Below are 20014 nucleotides of genomic sequence, written 5' to 3' on the forward strand. Positions count from 1 at the left end.
GCTGCTGCGTGCATGGTTTTCTTGATGGAATTTGTACTCCGGCTGTTTCCATTCTGAAATCAGGCCTACAAATGCCATAATTCATCAGTAAAAAAAGAATGATGATGCTTCCGCTGGGCTGTGTTATTTTATATGCGCTCATGCATGTTGAAAGCATGGACATGCCTACAAAATGGCCCAGCCCATCACCGGAGCTGAAAAGCAGGGAGTATTCTATCGCTTTAAACTGCCCTTGCTGCGTCTTGGGCTTGCGGTGTGGAAGGGTTGGCTGATGTCTTTGTTATGGCCCTCTTGAAAAGGACAATCTGGACAGTATGACGAGTGTGTCCTGGCTTTTAAAGGTTGTGCTGGCTCATAGTGCCAGTTATGCCCCCCTTCATTTGTTAGCGTCCTGGCTGAGGTGATCAAAATGATAAAAGCATGTGAGGGCCCCATCCTCCCGCCCCCAATTAAGCTTGCGTCTCACTACTTTTTACGAATGCAAGCAGATGCCAGTCTAGATGGTTTTATTAAATATCACCCTCACCTATTTCTTTCCTTGTTCACCCTCACACAACCATCACTCCTTCTCCATCGGCTGTGTGTGATCTGCAATCTTGCATCCATTTATTTTCAAACATGCTTAACATACTGGACATACAGGTCACACACATAGTGATTATTTTTTGCTTCTGATAGGCCTCTTTTCAATAATAATTTGTGTTTTTTAATTATTTGTTCTTGCCTCTCAAAGGCTGATTATTCTTTCTGACCTACCTCTGTCATCCATGTTACAGTCGATCGTCTCACGCAGAGTGCCCTGCAAGTAGTGGGACGTCACTTGACTGGAAGGTGGGTAAGAGAATGAGTTCCACCTTTCTGCTTGCGCTCTTAATGTGAGAAGCTCATCCTGAGCATTTTTCAGCATCTCGCGAGCGGAAGTCTTTAACACCACCAAATCTAACACTATACACTGCTTTCCTAGTTCACTTAGTCAAGAAAGAACTTCAGCAGTACATTCGTTTAGTTTCAAAAGTAAGTTTATTAAAGAGCTTAAAATAAAGATACGTAATACAATATATCAATAGGTAATTCTTTAAATGAACAATAACGCATTGACATAAAATAGTTGGATAAAAATGTCAGGTTAACATAGGTAGAATGGTTTTTAAAGGAAAGCAAATAAGGAAAAGGGAAGGAGTGTTGAATTAGTATAATGAAAGAAATGTTACATTTCCTATATACAATATGATAATTATTGAACATAAACAAATTAGTATATTACCAAAATAAGGAGAGTCATGGAGGCTGAGAAACCTCTCGCTGAATAGGGGTTCTAGAAAAAGTTTGTCTAGCACTAGCATCTATGAACTTTGTAACAGGTGATCATAAGTTCGAGTGTTTCTTGACAATATGGGTAGGATGTACAAAAGCTGTATCTAGTCTATGATTATGACAGACTGTGTACCACCAAGCTTGGAAAGATAATTTGGCAAATATCTTTCCAATTGTTTGTGATTTGATGAAGGGCAACTGCTAACAACAGGTCTACAATATTTATGTTAGAAATACCAGTATTCTAAGCAGGAGATAAGTTTCCCAAGAATAAGTGAGTGGTGGAAAAGGGAATTTTGGTGCCAAAAATTGAGTTGATTTGAGACCAAATATTTTTCAAAAAACTATGCCTATGTGGAAATGTAAAAAGTAATTGATATCAGTCAGCAGAAGCTGAGGAACATGTCGAGCAAGTGTCAGAGAGGTCAGTGTGCCTTTTGTTTAAAGAAATCGGACATAACAGAAGTCTGTTGTAAATAAAAAAGAGTGTTTGGGTGGTGTTAGCAGCTCTAGAGGATTTTGTGAGTTATGTCCATATTTTGTTTTACTGGAGGGTCAACCATTTCACTTCTAAATCTCAGAATAACTCAACCTTCGTTTTATCTCTATCAGAATGTGGAGTACGTAAATGGATATAGATACCGGAGGCTTTAGGACAAGTGAGGAGAAGAGCATACAATCTGCTGTCAGGAGATGGAGTAAGAGGGTTGGGAGTTGAAAATTGAGCATACACAGTATGAAGAGCTTTTTTCAGAAGATTATATTTAGACTGAAAAGCATGAGGGAAATTAAAAAGTCAACTTGGTTGTGAAAAAGGTATGACTTCATCCTGTGAAAAAAGTTGACGCACCAAAATTAAGCCTTTGCTCTGCCAAGATTTCCAATACAAAGGTTTGTCACGAATCAAAATCATCTTGTTATGCAAATTGTGTAGTCCATAAAAGAGTTAGGGTCTGTATGCAGTAGCAAAGATCCAGATAAAATTAGGCATGTGTGTTTAGGAGTAGGGGTAGATAAAGATTGAGGTTTGCGAGTAAAAGAAAGATACTCTTGGAACGAGAAGGGAGATAAGTAAGAACGTTCAAGGTCCACCCATAAAGGACAGTCTGAAGATGGCTCCGAGAGCCACCTCAAGGACTGGTGGAGTAAAAAAGATTTATGATAGGTAGGAAAATCGGGAAAGTTAACCCCACCCTCTGACTTTGGCCACATTAATTTTAGTGACATACGATATCTCTTGTTATTCCAGAAAAATTAGGATAATAAGGGAATGGGTACTGGAATATTAGAAATTTTATATAATATTCTGGGAGTAAGCATCATCTTAATGGTATCTAAACGACCCCACCAAGATAAGTACAAGGGATGCCATTTAGCAGTTAGTGCGGATATTCTTTGTATACATAGGCAAATTATTGTTGTGATTGAAGAGGTAAAAAATAAACCTAAATATTTTATGTGAAGAGAATTCCATGTAACGTTTGAGGTGATGAAGTCATCTTTGAATGTATATTTAGTCGAGGCAATATTTCACGTTTATCTTTGTTCCATTTATAACCGGAGACAAATGTCAAAGCCTTAGAGAAGATCTTATAATCAATATTTACTAGAGAGATGGGCCTGTAATATTTGAAATGTTTTGAATCTTTCCCCTCTTTGGGAATGAGGCAAATTAAGGCATCTAAAAAAGAGCCAGAGGATTTGCCTGAGTGTAAAAAGGATTCTAAGAGAATGTGCAGTTTGGGGAGGAGTTACTGTGCAAAATGTACAAAGAACTAAACGGTCAAACCGTCTGGACCTGGAGCTTTGTCTTTTTTAAGTATTTGTAAAGCAGTAAGGAGTTTGTGTTGTGATAAGTCATATTCTAAGGAGGAGAGGTCTATTTGAGTATCCGAAGATTGTTGTTGAATGTCTTAAAAAAACAGAGAAATGTAATGCTCAGAGGAAGAATTATCTGGTGTGTATAATGACTTGTAAAAAAGAAGAAATTCATTTAAAATTTCAGAATCTTTAAACTTCAATGCTTATTACTCATTCATAATAGACTCAATATTACGTTTGTTGTGTTTAACTTCCAAATAGTTTGCTAATATCTTACCAGCTTTATTTTTGCCACCATCAAACTTAGCGCTAGACTTTAACAAATAAAGTGAGGCGTTATCCGTCAAGTCCTTATTAAATTGAGATTTGCCATTAATGAGTTCGGAAAGACATTCTTTCGATTTAGAAGAATAATAGGAATGCTCCAGACTCTTTAGTCTAACTAAAAGGTCTTTAGCTTGTTTACGTGAGGTATTGCTTTTTTTGGAAACATAGTCAATAATAAAATCCCGGGCACGTGCTTTGAATGCATCCCAAATATTAGAAAAGGGTAGGTTATCTGTTTGGATAAAGCAAAAATATTCATTAAAAAAGGAAACAAAAGAGGAGGTAAATTTAGGGGCCTGAAGGAGTGCATTATTAAAACACCATCTCCTAGGTATATTAGGTTTTTGCAAAATATCTAATTGAATAGAGATGGGGGCATGATCGGATATTAGGATGGAACCAATACCCGCATTCCTTAAGTTGTGGGAAATATTATTTGATTTAAAAAAGTAACCAAATCGCGATTGGGTCTGATGAGCAGGAGAGTAGTAAGTGAATTATTTCGTAGTGGGATTGCAAAGTCTCCAAGCATCAATAAGCTTATATTCTTGAATAGTTTAAAAGACAAATTTAGGTCCCTTATAGGGTATGAAGGAGACCAACGAGTTGTGATCTATAAAAGGATCAACAAATTGATTGCAATCACCTGTGAGAATGAAATTATCATCAATGCAATGTGAGATTTGTTAGGTCAGGAAAGTCCAAAAAAGAAGGGTCCCCAGCAGTGGAAGCATAGATATTTAGCAAAGACAACGGAGCATTCCCAATCAACACTTTAGTGAATAACCATCATCCAACAACATCTGAAGTTCAGAAAGCAATTTAACGGAAAGAGATTTACGACGTAGGGTTAAGAACCCATTATGCTTGTCATTACCTGGTGAGAAAAAGATTTACCCCACCCAACCTTTCTTCAATTTAAAGGGTTCATGAGCTGTGAGATGAGATTCTTGTAAAAGCGCTATATCAGCTTCTAATTTAGACAGATGTGATAAAACACATTGTCTTTTTAGAGGAATTCACACCTCTGACATTCTACGAAACAATTTTCATAGACATAAAAATAAGAGAAGATAATAAGTTATGCAAACCATCAAAAAGCAAACAACAAACCATACATTAATCCAACCATAGAAGAGAATAATAAGGAAATACATGGAAAATAAGAACAATAGATTCATGAATAAGTATAAGATAGCGAATAAGGAAAAGAAAAGGAAGATTAGAAAGAGCATAGAACAGAGAGAAAACGAGAGAAAGGAAGAGTAAAATGCAAGTAGAAGGGAGATAAAACATACCAAAAAAGAATGGGGGCTGTGAGACCTCATGGAACAGATGACATGCCCAAACTCAACTCGACAGACGGCGAGGAGGGGCTGCACCACATAGGAAGAGGGTACAAGGTGGGCCCAGACGTCAACAATTCTGTAAAGGAGGGGAAAAGATAATTATTATAATAGAATGGTCAAAAAGAAAGAAGACCCTAATAGTGTATTGGAGCATAATATACTATAATATATATCATAAACTAATAAACTTATACATTAAAGTTCTATAGGGAGCAAAAGAAGAGAAAAAACTGCTGCGATAGTTCGGTCATATCAGATGGTTTGGGAAGACGAGACTCCAGAAAAGTCCATGGATTCCGGCTTGCAGGAATTGATGAAGCTCTGCAACTTGACTGGATCTTCATACGTTGTGGTCTTGTTTTGGTAGGTGACCTTAAAAAGACAAGGATGAAAGAGACTATAACGAGACCCCAGAGAACACAGATCAAGGTCTCATGCTGAGGAATTCCTTGTGTCTGTTTGCTGTGACTCTGGCATAGTCTTGAGCAAAGTGTAAAGTAAAACCAGACCATAAGACACATTGAATTGACTTGACAGCTGCAAGAATGTTAAGCAGGTCTGTGTATATAACGACTACTCTTGGCCTCCGTGAATTAGACATCACATTCGGTTGATGACCTAATCTGTGAGTTTGCTGAATATTAAGCAATGTTTCCTCTTGTAAATTAAGTAGCTTAGGAAGGAAGGACCTGAAATAAGAGAGGGCTTCAGAGCCCTCCGACCCTTCAGGTAGACCATATATGCAGAGATTATTTCTTCAATTTTGCTTTTGAAGGTGTGCGACCTGTCGCTGAAGAGAGGAAACCTGAGATTGAAGTGGTTTGACTTTTGTCTCGGAGAGCTCAAAAGAGGATACATTACACTCCACTGTTGTGAGTCGTTCGTTCATCTGGGACTAATTGTCAGTAAGAAACTGCAACTTGGTAGTTGTTTCTTCCATGAAAGGACGGAGAGCCCCAATCTCCTCTAGTAGCTTGTCTAAGGAGACAGGATAGGAGGACTTTGGCGGAGAAGGTGGGTCTTTTTTCAGGCGCATTGTACCGGCCTTCCCTGGAGCCAGAGGTGTAGGACTCGAGGGAGCAGAGGCTTTAGACATAGTCACAAATGAATCCTCCATTTTTGCAAACTCAGTAGTTTTTAGTGGAGGACTGAACAGGGCGTGTAGCGGGAGAGCCCAATGTCTTCAGTCTTCCCATATAGGAAGCAGGGAAATAAAAAGAATCTAAAGGTTCACTGACAGCGTTAACAGAAACTTAAGAGCTCCTTCTCAAAAAAAAGAAATCGAGAGGAGGGCTTCTCACTAATGTAAAGAAGAAGCCACCATTCCTTCAGGATTTATGATATAGAAAACTTGATATTGCCAAATACCCATTATAAAGCTGCTTACATGCCTACAGAGTTATGTAGGTGTGACGAAGTCAAAATGGCAGTCGTATACAGCACTGCTCCGAGGCATGATATGTGTTCAGTGGGTCACAAGCTGCAAATTCAGAGAAGCAATTGCAAGAGATAACCTTCGCGGTAAAACAATGGCAGCACAGAACACGTGATGCAGAAAACAAATCAGCAGGAACAGATGCCAAGAATTGCCATCCAGGTTTCAAGCTGTGAGAAGTCTTCGTACCTAAAATGGCGCTGGTAGTCAATGTAGCGCTGAGTCAGGAGTACAATTGCTTAAAAATGAACTGCAGAGCCATGAAAGTAGCCTCAGAAGCTAGCAACAATGCCAGCTCAACTTTCGACGACGGGAATGTCCCACCAATGAGGACAACACAACGTTGTGATGCATGATGTCCACGCCGATCCGAGGAGCCTTACTCGGGTGCCGCCATCTGACGCAGGCGTCAAGCCACGCCCCTCAGTAGTACATTCTGTTAGTTCTGGAGATTTAGAATGCCAGCAGCATTGCATGTTTTTTTCCTTAATAGATGCAGATTAAGACTTGGCATCTAAGGTCTCGGTTTATTGACTAATTGTAGTTTCTGCTTGAATGTTGCCTTTTCTTACAGAGTTAGTAGAGAGTCAGGAGATATTTTGCCTATTTAAATGTGTTTATTGCTTTAAGGATTACCTCACAGATTGTCTTCGAAATGCATCAGTTAATAGTTTGATGGAGTATGATTTTCAACATGTTTATGTCTCGTAACGGGTAGGGTAGAAACGGTTCCACCCTCAAGTCTCTCAGCAGAGTTAATCATTAGAATTCCCGATTATTATCCACCTGCCATGCTCTACTATTTTTTGATGTCCACAAAACAGATTTTGCTTTTCGCAGTGCTTAAGAATGATTAAAAAATGCCAAAATCAAAATTGAAAGTAAGCACTGCAGAGCGAGTTTGGCAGGCGCATGTAGCACCAATCTCATGGTTATATCTTACTGTAAAGAAAAGGTATACTTCAGTTATAGAAAAAAAAATGTAATTACTTGAAGTTTAACAGTACATTGTTAGCATTTCGTTTTATGAAGATATGCTGCCCATTGCATTTTATAATTATATATTTTCTTCTGCATTTGGAACTTGCCCACACATATTTTGCCTAACTGCAGACAGTATGTGGCCTTTATCATGGCAAAAGCTTACTTTAATTAAAATTAGGACTACGATGAACAATATGTAAATAAGGCAACACAGAAGGGTATAGCAGCAGGGTATAGCAGGGTATAGGACATTGATACCTACGGCTTTGATGCTGTATGTACCTGTCATACCCCTCTAAACCTAAAATCACTTGACTGAGTTACTCCATCTTCAGGGATAATAGTCATGCCATTTTGACTGTTTGAGGCACTTCCTTAAACTTTCCAGTTTGGAGACACTGCCAAAAAGATTTTAGAGTTTTAATGGGAGATAGTAGTACCAGTGAATGATGTTCCCTATTGACCTGAGTGGTGCACTAAATCACATTGGCAATATGGTTGTCAATTTTACGATCCTTGGCATGGAGTCAAATGGTGCAGGTATTGTCATACCTGAACATCTACATACCCATGTCATAAACGTGTTTTCTTTTTGCTTAGTAACCCCTCCCCTAACTCTTCTTTTTTTGCCTTCTGATCTCTCCACTGATGTTACTCTTGTTGCCCCTTTGTGTCTCTTATATATGGCTGCCTTTAAATCTCCAAAACATGTTTTCATATTGCTGATCTTGTTTTTATATTGCATACTTTCAGTAGGATCTCTTACATCTGTTTTGAACTCCCTTTTCACTTTCCATATTGCCAGTCTTTGATTTAATTGTAACCTCAGCCATCAAGTCTTGCTGCCTTACATTATCACCTCCTGTTAATATTGGCTTTGTGGACAATTTACTTTTTGACATTGTTAAGTTGTTAGGTCGAACCTAGGCTGTGAGCAAGTTCTATCTGGAAGACCTGCTGTAATCACTGTATGGAGTGGAGTCCTGCCTGCTGCTTGCCATTGTTTCCCTCCTGCATTTGCTCTTCTTTCCTGGCTCCTTATTTATTAGCGCTCCCAATACATCATTTCCATTTTATGGTGAGCAGCACCGGCCAACTACAGTTTATTTATGCAGAGGGTGGTTAAATGTTCCTTTAGGGACAACTTGTTTAATTTCCTATTAATCATTCACTATGTTGCCCCCTTCATGGGCTGCCGCACGTATAACTTTTTTGTACACAGACACCCCATTTTGTTATAGCACAGTGCCAACTTTCATGTGTGCTTATGTGCGCATAACTTTTATATAGACAGGCACCGTGCTTTGTTTCAGTATAGCGCCCACTTTTAAGTTTACCATCCCAATAGCTCAGAGTCTCGCAAATGCGAGACCTATTGCATTGCAAATGCGTGTTGTTGATAAACCCAATTTTGCAGCAGTGCTGCAAGTTCTGCCCCTCAAAACAAAAGCACAGCATTGTTGGCAAGCACCTCCCCTCCCCCCCCCCCCCGAGGGCAGTCGGATGCCACAGCTGGTTTGCTATCCCAGTCGGCTCTGATTAGAAACTTATCTTATCATGTCTTGCTGCAAGATAAGGAAGTCTGCAGATTATCTAATGAGCCAGTGATATTCCAGAAAGCAGCTTGAACAGGGGAATGACTGGGACTGATGTTTATCTCATAATTTAAAAGAAACTGCACCGACATCCACATGGCAGTGTAAACCCACATGATCTTAGAAAGGTAAACATTAATTAGGATGGAAAATTGTGCAAAACAACTTGATGCAATCCATTTCCACAGCAATGGAAGAGCGCGGCAAAATCCATTAACAGAGGACCAAATCAAAAACAAACAAGAGGGCTGCATGGGAGCTCCAGGGGGCTTGAGAGTGAGTATAAAGGCAAGCTGCAAGCCATGCAGGATTGTCTGATTGCACTGCCGCGTGCTACGCCTGCCAATCCTGTGCCATGAACCCCCGCTCACCAAAATACAACTTAGCTAAGTGGAAGGCCACACATAATACCAATGTGCCTCTAGGGCAGCCTATATGCAAGTTCTTCTTGATGATTTTGTAATTTGTGCTGTTACAACATCTTTTTTCTGATGGCCTATTTTTCTGAGAGAATAGTGAATTGGAACTCTAACCCATGTATTATGTGATGTCCGAACTGTCCACAGTTCTTGTCCATTCTTGAACAGAAATGCTGCGTTGCAGTATTATACATACATTTGAACACAATGGAGAGCTCATTCTTTCTATTTACTTTGGTGCAACCAATTCTTTCTTTCATGCACCTCTGTTCGGTGCATCTCCTCGTCGTATGTTTTCGGCATGGTACCTGAGTAACTTGGCCTCATCAGTACCTTTTGTGTTGGGTAATGATAAAGCATTTTACTTGCAGCAATGGGCATGACAAAATGGTTATGGTAAGCTAGATGCTGATATGTTGTTAGAAGTTATTGAATAGCTCTCCCTGAATCACATACTTTCCCTTTGGCAGTTAAGTAGTGGAGCACTACTGTAATGCCATATGCTGCTGTGAGCTCAGATATAGTATATTACAATAAATTATAAATTAACGTTATTGAGCCCTCGTGTTGTTGTTTAAGCAGCACTACTGCTCCAATAATATGAACAGCCTACCCTCAGTTGCTATCAGTCTGTAGCTTCTGTTATGCTAAATTTTTAGAGTAGTTCCATTTATAGTTGTCCCTTTGCTAATGAGCTATTTCAAGGGTATATAAAACTGCTTTGCAAATGGAACCGTAGTTAATCTTTTTACAGGGATTTTAAAAGACCTCGCTTGAGTAGGCTGACATATGCAACAGAACAGAAAGTTTCAAGCCTCTTGATAAACTTATGGTGATGGTGACTGGTGAGTGTAAAGAAAGGGGTGCGGGCTTTCAGGTTTATATAGCACAAACTCAATCCAAAGTATCCAAGCACTTTACACGAGCACCAGTTACATTATACAAGGAGGGCACATGTGATAAACATAATTAAATAAATAAAAGGAGATGACAATGGATGATGGAGTGCAAACACATGCACTCGCATGTAGTGCGAGAAGAAAGTAAAAAAAGTACCTCAGAAGTGCGCGGCCAGTGGAACGACACTGGCAGTCAGCCCCTAGCCACCAGCCGGAAGCAGTACTTGTAATGTAATGTAATGTAATTTTATTTTTGTAAAGCGCAGCTTACACTCCACGGAGCATCTTGGCGCTGACCATTCGTGTCTAAGAGGTGTTTGGCCAGGGAGCTAGTGAGACATCGGTAGGACAATATTTGGTGTTACTGGGGTATGGATTTAGATCAGGGCTAAGCATGCTGTGTCTGTGAGTTTAAAAATCCATGTCTTTAGGGCCTTTCGAAAAAGGCTCTCTGACGGGATCTGGCGTAGTTGGAGTGGAAGTTTATTCCAGGCCCTAGCGCCCAGTACTCCAATAGATTTTCCTCCTCTCGTAGCTAGTCTGAATTTGGGAGTAACCAGTAGGTTAAGGTTGGAAGATCTGAGTGCACGGGACGTAACATATCTTTCAAACCTTTTTGACAAGTAGGTGGGACCCAGCTGGTGATAGTGATAGAGCGCGCGAGCCCACCCGACCAATAGTTTTCGCCGTTTCCGGCTTCAGGGCCCATATACTTTCAAATCACCATATACATTAATCAGGTGACTTCACGAGCTCTACCAAGTTGATGTGTGTTGTTCCCTGCTAATAATTTTCAGTGCACCCGACTTACCATCCACCGATGCGGGTACCTAATGACCACAATGAATCAGGGAGCTAGCTGTAAAAGAAAGGCAGCAAAATACAAACCCAAACAATAACATTCAAATACTGTTTAAATGACCACGGACAACTGGAAGTTTTAAAATGTTTATCTAAAATTCATTATTTTCTTGCATGAGGTACAGTAAAATAAGGCAATCAATAACCAAGATAACGTAAATTATATAGGCATAAAGAAATAATGACAGGGTAATCATTCAAATGTAATATGAAATGCAGATGGAAAATACTATAAAATCTCAGAAATGTTTAAGCATGGACAGTTTATGCATGAATAACTATGGGAGGGCCTATAAAGAGTAACACGCTTCACTTAAGGTGAATGGGCCTTTGAACAATCTAGGCAATGAAGTTCTAGACCATATCAGAAGATTACAAACTGCAATGCAAAATATAATTTCTAACCAGTGAGAAGACATAGGAACAAACCTTTGAAAAATATGTAATTGATTTTCAATAGTTGCGGAAAGGCATGGAAAATATAACATATGCAATGATGAACTTTATTAAAGCAAAAGTTAGAAATTCAGAAGGTGCAAGATTTAAGAGTTTCAGAGCAATATTTACCTAGAAAGGTGTGGAAACCAAACCCTGGCCACGGGTCAGTTAAGGACAGGAAACCCTCAAGGAAGGATACCCCTCAAAGGACAGCAGGTGCAGAATGGACACCCAGGACAGAACAGGATACCCTCGGAATAGGAGTCAGGACAGGACCCTCAGGACAGGACAGCAAACCCTCAGGACAGGACCCTCTTCAGGACAGGACCGGAACCCACAGTTCGGAAGCAACGCCTGCGCTCCACCCGCTCTGCAGCTATCGATCAAGACCCCGATTGGGTCAGCGAACTCCCAGCTAAGTGCTTTGCCAGCACTTTAAGGTTCAGTAGAACCTCAGTCTATGGTCAAATTCGGACAGAGTGCTTCGCAGCGCTCTGTATCTTCAGTCACCTATTGAGTGCGTTGGGTCAGTGACAGGTCAGCTAAACCAGACAAGTCGGACGGTTCACTAGGTGAACCCAGGGTAGATATACAGTTTGGGGACAGTGTACCACCCCCCAATGTTGCAAAGTGTCAGAATCCCTTAATTTCGATTGGTCCTAAGGTAGGATTTGGGTAACACACCAATCACGACATAGTGTTTCAAGCCTACATTTGCATAATAGGGTACCGCCTAACTAGATTGGGGTTCTCATGAGAACTGGTGCAGAAATACAATGGTAACTTTAACATTGTTGCTCTGTGAGCACATATGATTGGTTCAGCCGAGTTTTCGGGTCGTTTCTCAGGAGCATCTTGCTCATCACTGCCAACTGGCTGTGTTCCATCAGTCAAGGTCTGTCATGCCTCGGCAAGTCGCGCAGGCGCAGAGGGACCTCCAAGATGGTTCTCGGCACAGACAAAACCCCATTCCCCGCGGTACATGAAAAGTAAGCGAAAACAAATTAATACATAGTAATGTCATTATGAAAACACATCACAGGATTTATACTTTTAACTCATCATCAAGAAATAAAACTATTGCGTTTAAATGTTAGCCACATTGATACAGTCACAAGAGCAGTGGCACGAGCAGTACCACATGATAAGCACAGCTATGAATTACGCATGCGCATAACTTTCCCTCCACTTCTGCAGACGCGTCAGGACACGTGAGTGTGGCTGACGCATGCGCAGTAACTAAATACAAGCGGCGGCCATTTTAGATGACTCGAGTAAATTATTTTAGTAAAACACATGTGCAAGCTTCACGATCCTTATCCAAACTAAACATAAATGTTAGTAGAACATACACTTGTTACCGTATTACACATAAACGAGGTTCTTGACTTCGGCAAGCCGCAAAATATGCGAAGCTTTGCTTCATCAATCCCCTCTTTGATGATATTTACTATCATCACAAATTATAATGGAACCAGATGCCAACTTTCTTTCACACTTTATAAAGTTCTATCTCTTCCAGCAACCGTTCTAACTTTTCTCTCTCAGTTTTAGTAGGGTGAGAAGTCTTCACCTTTTTGTATATCTGATCATTCACTTCCTCTAATTCAATCTCATCCACACTTCGTTTCACTCCTCTTGCATTTACCTCGTGCTTTTTGGTGCGCTTGCGGTATTTACAGCACAAGAAAATGGAAAGTATAATAAGACCTATAATACCAATTGGCATCAGAATTTTGAACAATAAGCTTTTACCTATGCTAGCAAGCCAATGACCTACATTTGAGAGACCATCTACCAGTCTCTTCCAGGCACTATCAACCTCGAGTGGTTTGAGTTCTTTTGCCAAATTAGTAATGTTTTTCACATATCTTTTGATCTGTACACTTTTATCCGGAATATAAGTGCAACAATGTTGCGCCTTCAACATCCGGCAGACTCCGCCCTCTTTCGCTAATAAGGTGTCAAGAGCAAGTCGATTCTGCAAAACCATTGATCTGATCGCAACCATTTCAGTATTGACCAGCAGAAATCCATGAGCTGTTTCAGTAGACAGCACATCCACTATAGTAGACAATTTGCAAATTCTGTGAGTGTTCAGAACCACTCCCACTCCAGGTATCAGTGCACTGAAAATACTACCCATAATTTCACCTATACTTTCTCTTTTACTACGCACTAAGCCATTAGTATCTTCATTGCTTCCAGCTTTCCCATTCACATGGTATATTTTCGGGAAGACAATACCAAAGTAGCAGCTTCCATACCAGTGATCCGGCAATTTGAAATAAGCCTTGTCCCCACAAATATAATAAATTCCAGGAAACACAGGCTCTGACCCATTTTTGAAACCCCAACCTCCAATTACCTTGTAATTATGTTCGCACTCACTGGAACCAATGAAAACATTATTATAATAGCTAGTCTTCTCGCGGTGAAGACATAGCTTGCCTTTCTTTTCAAAATCCAGCAACAGAGCAGGACCCGCTCCACCAGATGAGGTGCCTTCCATGTTCTCTGCCCACTTTGGCTTTTTCTGACTTTCGTCATTAGCCTTCTTTTGAATTTTAATTCTTCTTTTCTCTGCCATGTTCAGGAACATCTTTTCCTGCTCACGCAAAGAACAAGTCAAGTTATCTCTGTGTGCGTCTGCTATGTCAATGTTACCTATAGTCAGAAAGTAGTCTCCCATATATCTTATGGTGTCACTTTTGGTATGTACAGGATTCAAGTTCCCACGTATAGGAAGTTCAGAAAAGATCACGTCATTGTTAGAGTAATAGTACTGTAACGGTCCTCTTTTGTAAAATAAACTAGCTAAAATGCTACAGGAGATTCCATATGTCAATGGCAGGTGATGGTATGTCACGCCTTCAGCCACAGAAGTAGGTAGCTTCATGCAGACATAGCAATCTTCAATTTCCATAGTCTCTACATAGTGTATTAACAAGTTTGCGAAAACATTTAAGTGTGTCTTGTTCTTAACTCCATGATAATGTAGTCCTCCCTCATCTGATGCTTCTAAGTTCTGTTTTGTTTGTCTCAGGGCTCTTTCATGTCTTGCTACACTCTGTGTTGTTAGCTCCTCACTGTCAGTATTTACAACTTCAGTAGGGACAATGTTAGTATCTTTACTTACAGCAAAGGGAATGAAAATTGTTAGTCCTATCCAGATAACTATCAGTACTACTACACTACATATACACACCTTGCAACACGTCTTAAAACGGCTGCAACTAGGTCTACCATTCACTGTTGAATCAGACATTTTGGCTCAGAAGGAGTTTCTCGACCCCTCTTTTTGGCTTTACACAACTAGCTTACTTTGTGCAAATTCACGGTGGTTCGTCTTCTTCTTCAGCTGAGTACTCAGGGACGGGCTCTCCGTCGCTCACGTCAGTTATATCAAGATCTTCAAGTTCTTCCAAAACCAGTGTCCATTCAGGAGACTTGTACTTTTTGTTTTGTCTTTTTATTCGTTCACTCCTTCTTTTGGAAGAGTCTTCTTCTTGCTCTGCTATCCGAGCACTTCTTCTTGCTTCTGCACGTTTTTCTTCCACTGTCTTTATCCTTAGTCTCAATCTTTTTACAAACCTAGGCTCAAGGTTGTTTCTTTTCTTTAGTCTCTTAGTCGGTACTTGGACTTCACTTTCTTCTCTTATTCTCTTGTTCTCTTTATCTTGTGGCAATTCTTCTCCACTTTCTTCTTCTACTTCCCCTATCTGGCTAGTTCCAGGGCTAGCATCAAATTCTTCTGCCTGGTTGCTAATCTGGCCTTGTTCAGGAATATTTTGTTTTTGGCTTTCGATTGTCTTTGTTTCTGTTTCTGTTTCCTGAACCCGTTCTTCTAACCCTCTCTGATCCTGTTCAAGCACTTCGATCTCTTGATTTTCTTCTGCTCGAACTATCACTCTATTTCTAGTCTCTCCTTTATCTGCATCAGGTGTTAGCGGTGGTGTATCGAACACCTGCTCTGTCCCTGTCTGACCTTCTCCTTCCTCAGTTTTGATGTGAATCTCAAGCGGCTGAGGTTCTTCGCCTGTGCCTTGCTTTTCCTGACTAGTCCACTCTCTACCTTCACTAAGTCGCTCTCTTGTTCTGATAGGATCTTCGGTCAGATCAATCATCGGTATCCATTCTTCTGGCCATATGCTTGGCAGCTCGTCTTCAGCTACTCCTGGCTCAGTTTCCTGGACCTCTTCAGCAGGCTGGATTCTTGGCAGTTCGTAGTCAACTACTCCTGGGCCAACGTCTGCTGTTCCTGCAACCTGACTGGTGCTGGGCTGCTCGTTGTCAGCTGCTTCTGGACTGGCTCCTGCAGGGTCCTCTGCTGGTTGCCCTTCTTCTGCAAATTCTTTGTCTGGTAATACCTTCTGGGTGTGTCCAGCGTGGATCCACTGGGGAACACCTGCGACCTTCACTGCAGTGGTTGTTACCAGGATTACTTGGCGTTTCTTTCCCCACCTTGGTGCCAGACAATTAGATCGAGTGTGCTTCTTTATTTTGACCCAGTCTCCTGGAACCAAGTTGTGGAGAGGAGTCGTTGGATTGAGGATGCCGTCGTCTCCAATCTGGCGAGAGATAGAACGCACTTGGTCACCCAATCTTCTGCAGTATTCAAGCACCAAATCATCAGTAATACTCAACAGTTTGCTTCCTGGCACCCATGCTTGTCTCATCACTCTTCCCATAATGATTTCATGGGGACTTAGGCCTGTCTTGCGGTCAGGAACACTTCTCAGTCCCATTAGGACCAGAGGCAGGGCCTTCACCCAGGTCATGCCAGTAGCATCTGTCAGCTTTGCTAGTCTGTTTTTGATAGTTCCATTTACTTGTTCCACTATTCCAGAAGCCTCTGGGTGGTATGCACAATGGAGTTTCTGCCTTATTCCAAAGGCCTTACAGAGTTCAGCCAGTATTTCATTCTGGAAATGTCCACCCTTATCTGATTCAATAATGTATGGTATTCCGAATCTAGGTATCAGTTCTTTTAGTAAACACTTCGCTACTGTCAGTGCGTCACTTTTGGGAGTAGGGTAAGCTTCTACCCATTTTGAAAATACGCAAACAATGACAAGGACATATCGTTTCCCTTCACAACGGGGCATGGTGATGAAATCAATCTGTATCCTTACAAAGGGACCCCCTGATCTCCCAATCTTGCTCAGTTCAACCATTGTCCTCTTGCCTGGGTTCATCTGTTGACATGACAGGCACCTCTGGCAGAGGGACTCTGCTACCTTCCTGAACTTCTTACTGTACCAAGTCTGTTGAAATACCAGAATCATGGCATCCCTACCAATGTGTGATCCTTCATGTATTAATCTTGCCATTGTGCCAAGCAAGTGTCGGGGTAACACAGGCATACCAGTTGGGCCCAAAATCACACCATCCACACGTCTCGGTCTACACCCATCCTCCTTCCATTTCTCTCTTTCTTGCCAAGGAGCCGATTCCTGCCACTCTCTCACTTCATCCCATGTAGGCACTTCTTCAAACACCTGAAGCTGGCAGCTGGTTCCTGGCCCCCCTCGTTTTGGATTTACAATATACCGATCTTTGGCACACCATTGGGCCACTCGATCAGCATAATCGTTTCCCAGTGATACTTTGTCCATGCTCTTTTTATGAGCAGCACATTTTACCACTGCCAGTTCTTTGGGCAACTGGATGGCCTCTAAAAGGTCATGAACAACCTTTGCATTCCGAATGGGAGTACCTGAGGAAGTCATGAATTCCCTCTGTAGCCACAATTGGCCAAAGTCATGCACAACTCCATAACAGTACTGACTGTCAGTATACACTGTTATGCGTAAGTCCTTCCCAATTTTGCAAGCTTTTATCATAGCAATCAATTCGGCTACTTGTGCAGACTTGATGTTATATAGGTAACCTGCTTCTTCAATTTTTGTAAAAGAGACTACTGCATAAGCAGCACTCAGGCCTCCTAGTTCATGTCTTAGACAGGAACCATCCACAAATAGTTCTTTATCATGTTCAGGCAACGGCGTTTCTTTTATGTCTGGGCGTGGTTTAGTACTGAACTCTGTCAGGTCAATGCAGTCATGTTCATCATCATCCCCACCTTCCATTTCCAAGGGGTCGGGGAGCAAAGTGGCAGGGTTCAGAATACCGCACCTAACAATGCTTACATTTGCTGCACCCACAAGAATCCTCTCGTATTTAGTCAGCCGACTAGGGGTGAGATACTGCGTTTTAGTTCTGGTCAATAGAATTACTACTCCATGCGAAACATACACAGTCACAGGATGTCCCATGACAATGGACTCACTTTGTTCTAAACTTGCACAGGTAGCAGCTACTGCTTTCAGACAGCCTGGTAACCCAGCAGCTACTGGGTCCAAAGTGGCAGAGAAATAGGCCACAGGCCTTCTGGTCGTGCCATGTTCTTGAGTCAGGACTGACAATGCGCAATTATCGCGAGTGTCACAGAATAAGGCAAATTCTTTGGAATAATCTGGCATTCCCAACGCAGGGGCTGTACACAGACAGTTTTTCAGTCTTGTGAAAGCCATTAGGCTTTCATCGTCCCACTCTACAATATCTGGCATTCCTCTCGTGGTCATTTTTATCAAGGGCCTGGCTAAGGCTGCAAATCCCAGAATCCACTGCCTGCAGTACCCTAATACACCCAGGAACATTCTGACATCTTTTTGAGTACGGGGCAACTGCATCTTTTGAATTATTCTCACTCTTTCTGATGTGACTTTTCTGACACCCTTTTCTATCTGGTGTCCTAGATATTTCACTGATTTCGCACAGAACTGTAGTTTGTCAGGGGCCACTTTATGCCCTTTCTCACACAGATGATTTAGGAGGGCAACGGTGTCAACTACACAGTCCCTATTACTTTTAGACGCCAGTAGAAGGTCGTCTATGTACTGTACTAACACAGAGTTCCCAGGTAAGATCAAAGTCTCTAGACATTTTTTCAAGATCTGATTAAAGATAGAGGGGCTCTCTGTATACCCTTGAGGGACCCGGTTCCAACAATACACGTGACCCTCGAAGGCAAAAGAGAAAAGAAATTTGCTGTCGGGGTGCAGGGGTATCGAAAAGAATGCATGACATAAATCAATCACAGTGAACCATTCAGCATCCCAAGGAATCTGGTACAATATCACTGCAGGGTTCGGGACAATAGGGCAGCAAGGAACTACAATTTTGTTAACCTTTCTCAGGTCTTGCACTACCCTATACTTGCCACTAGGCTTTTTGATGCCCATAATCGGTGAGTTGCATGGGCTGCTCATCACTTCCTGTATGATGTCTCCTTCTAATAATTTTTGTATTTCCAGAGTGACACCTGCTTTCACTTCAGCATTCATTCGGTAGGGCCTAGTGTTAGGATATACTGCATTGTCCTTGATGGCTATCTGTATGGGGTCCACATCTTTCATCAACCCCACATCTTTTCCAGTGAAATCCCACACCTCTGGCTTTACTGCTTCCTGGAGTTCTTGGGGCAAGTCCTGCAGGGTCAATCTTTTAATTTCTGAGTCAGGTCTAAGTAACAATAATTTATAAATGCCATCTTCATCTGGGGTCTGTATTTCAACACCTTTTGGTGTGCAAAAGATGGTACAGTTCATTTTGCACAGCAAATCACGACCCAGTAGATTCACTGGACTGGTGTCACAGACGACAAATCTATGCATCTGTTTAAAATTTCCAATTGAAATCTCCATTGGTTCGGTAACAGGAGTACTAATCAATTGATTAGATACACCCACTACTTGGATATTTTCTCCCGAGAGGGGTAGGTTTGGAACGTCCACTGTTCTTACAGTAGAACGGGTAGCGCCAGTGTCCAACAGAAAGGTGACATCATTTCCGTCAACCTTTCCTTCAATATATGGTCCAGACTGGTCTACCGGCAAGGAAGCGCCAAGTACGCACTCCTCGTCCTCCCCTCTCAGGCCCCGTCAGTCCTGATCATTACAAAGGAAGGTATCATTTAGCAGATACTGCGAAGTTGCTGCATTTCTGTTCTCCCCGCTTTCCCAAACTTCTATCTCCTCACCCTCTGCCTGTCTTCCCCTGTATACCTGTTTGGGTGCTCGAGGCACCTGAACTGTTTTTACCTGGGGTTGAGTCTTTCTTGGTCTTTCTTTCTACGTCTGTGGAGTTAAATCAGGAGTTTTTGCATTATCATCTAATAATTGGGGACACTCGTTACGCCAGTGTCCAATTTCGCCGCACTGATGGCAGGGAAATTTCTTCATAGCCTCTTCCCTGCTAAATTTGGGCCGGGGCTTTCCTCCACCCCCTCCCCCAGGACTTTTGTTCTCAGCATTCTTAACCATGTTACTCAATTGTTTTTCCTGCTGTTCTGCGAGCTTCACCTGAGCCCACATCACCTTTTCCTTAAGGTGCCTTTTTCTTTTCTGCCATCTCGTCCTCGCAGTACTTAGCGTACCGCAGGACCTCATCCATTTTCTTAGTATGCCAACAGATTTTATTATCTTTTATCCACTGACAAATTTCAGGTCTTAAACCATTTACAAACCTGTAAATAAAGTGCGTCATGTCCTTCAAATCGATGTTATCA

Source organism: Lissotriton helveticus, chromosome 4_1 (assembly GCF_964261635.1).
Source record: "Lissotriton helveticus chromosome 4_1, aLisHel1.1, whole genome shotgun sequence".
Lineage (NCBI taxonomy): Eukaryota > Metazoa > Chordata > Amphibia > Caudata > Salamandridae > Lissotriton > Lissotriton helveticus.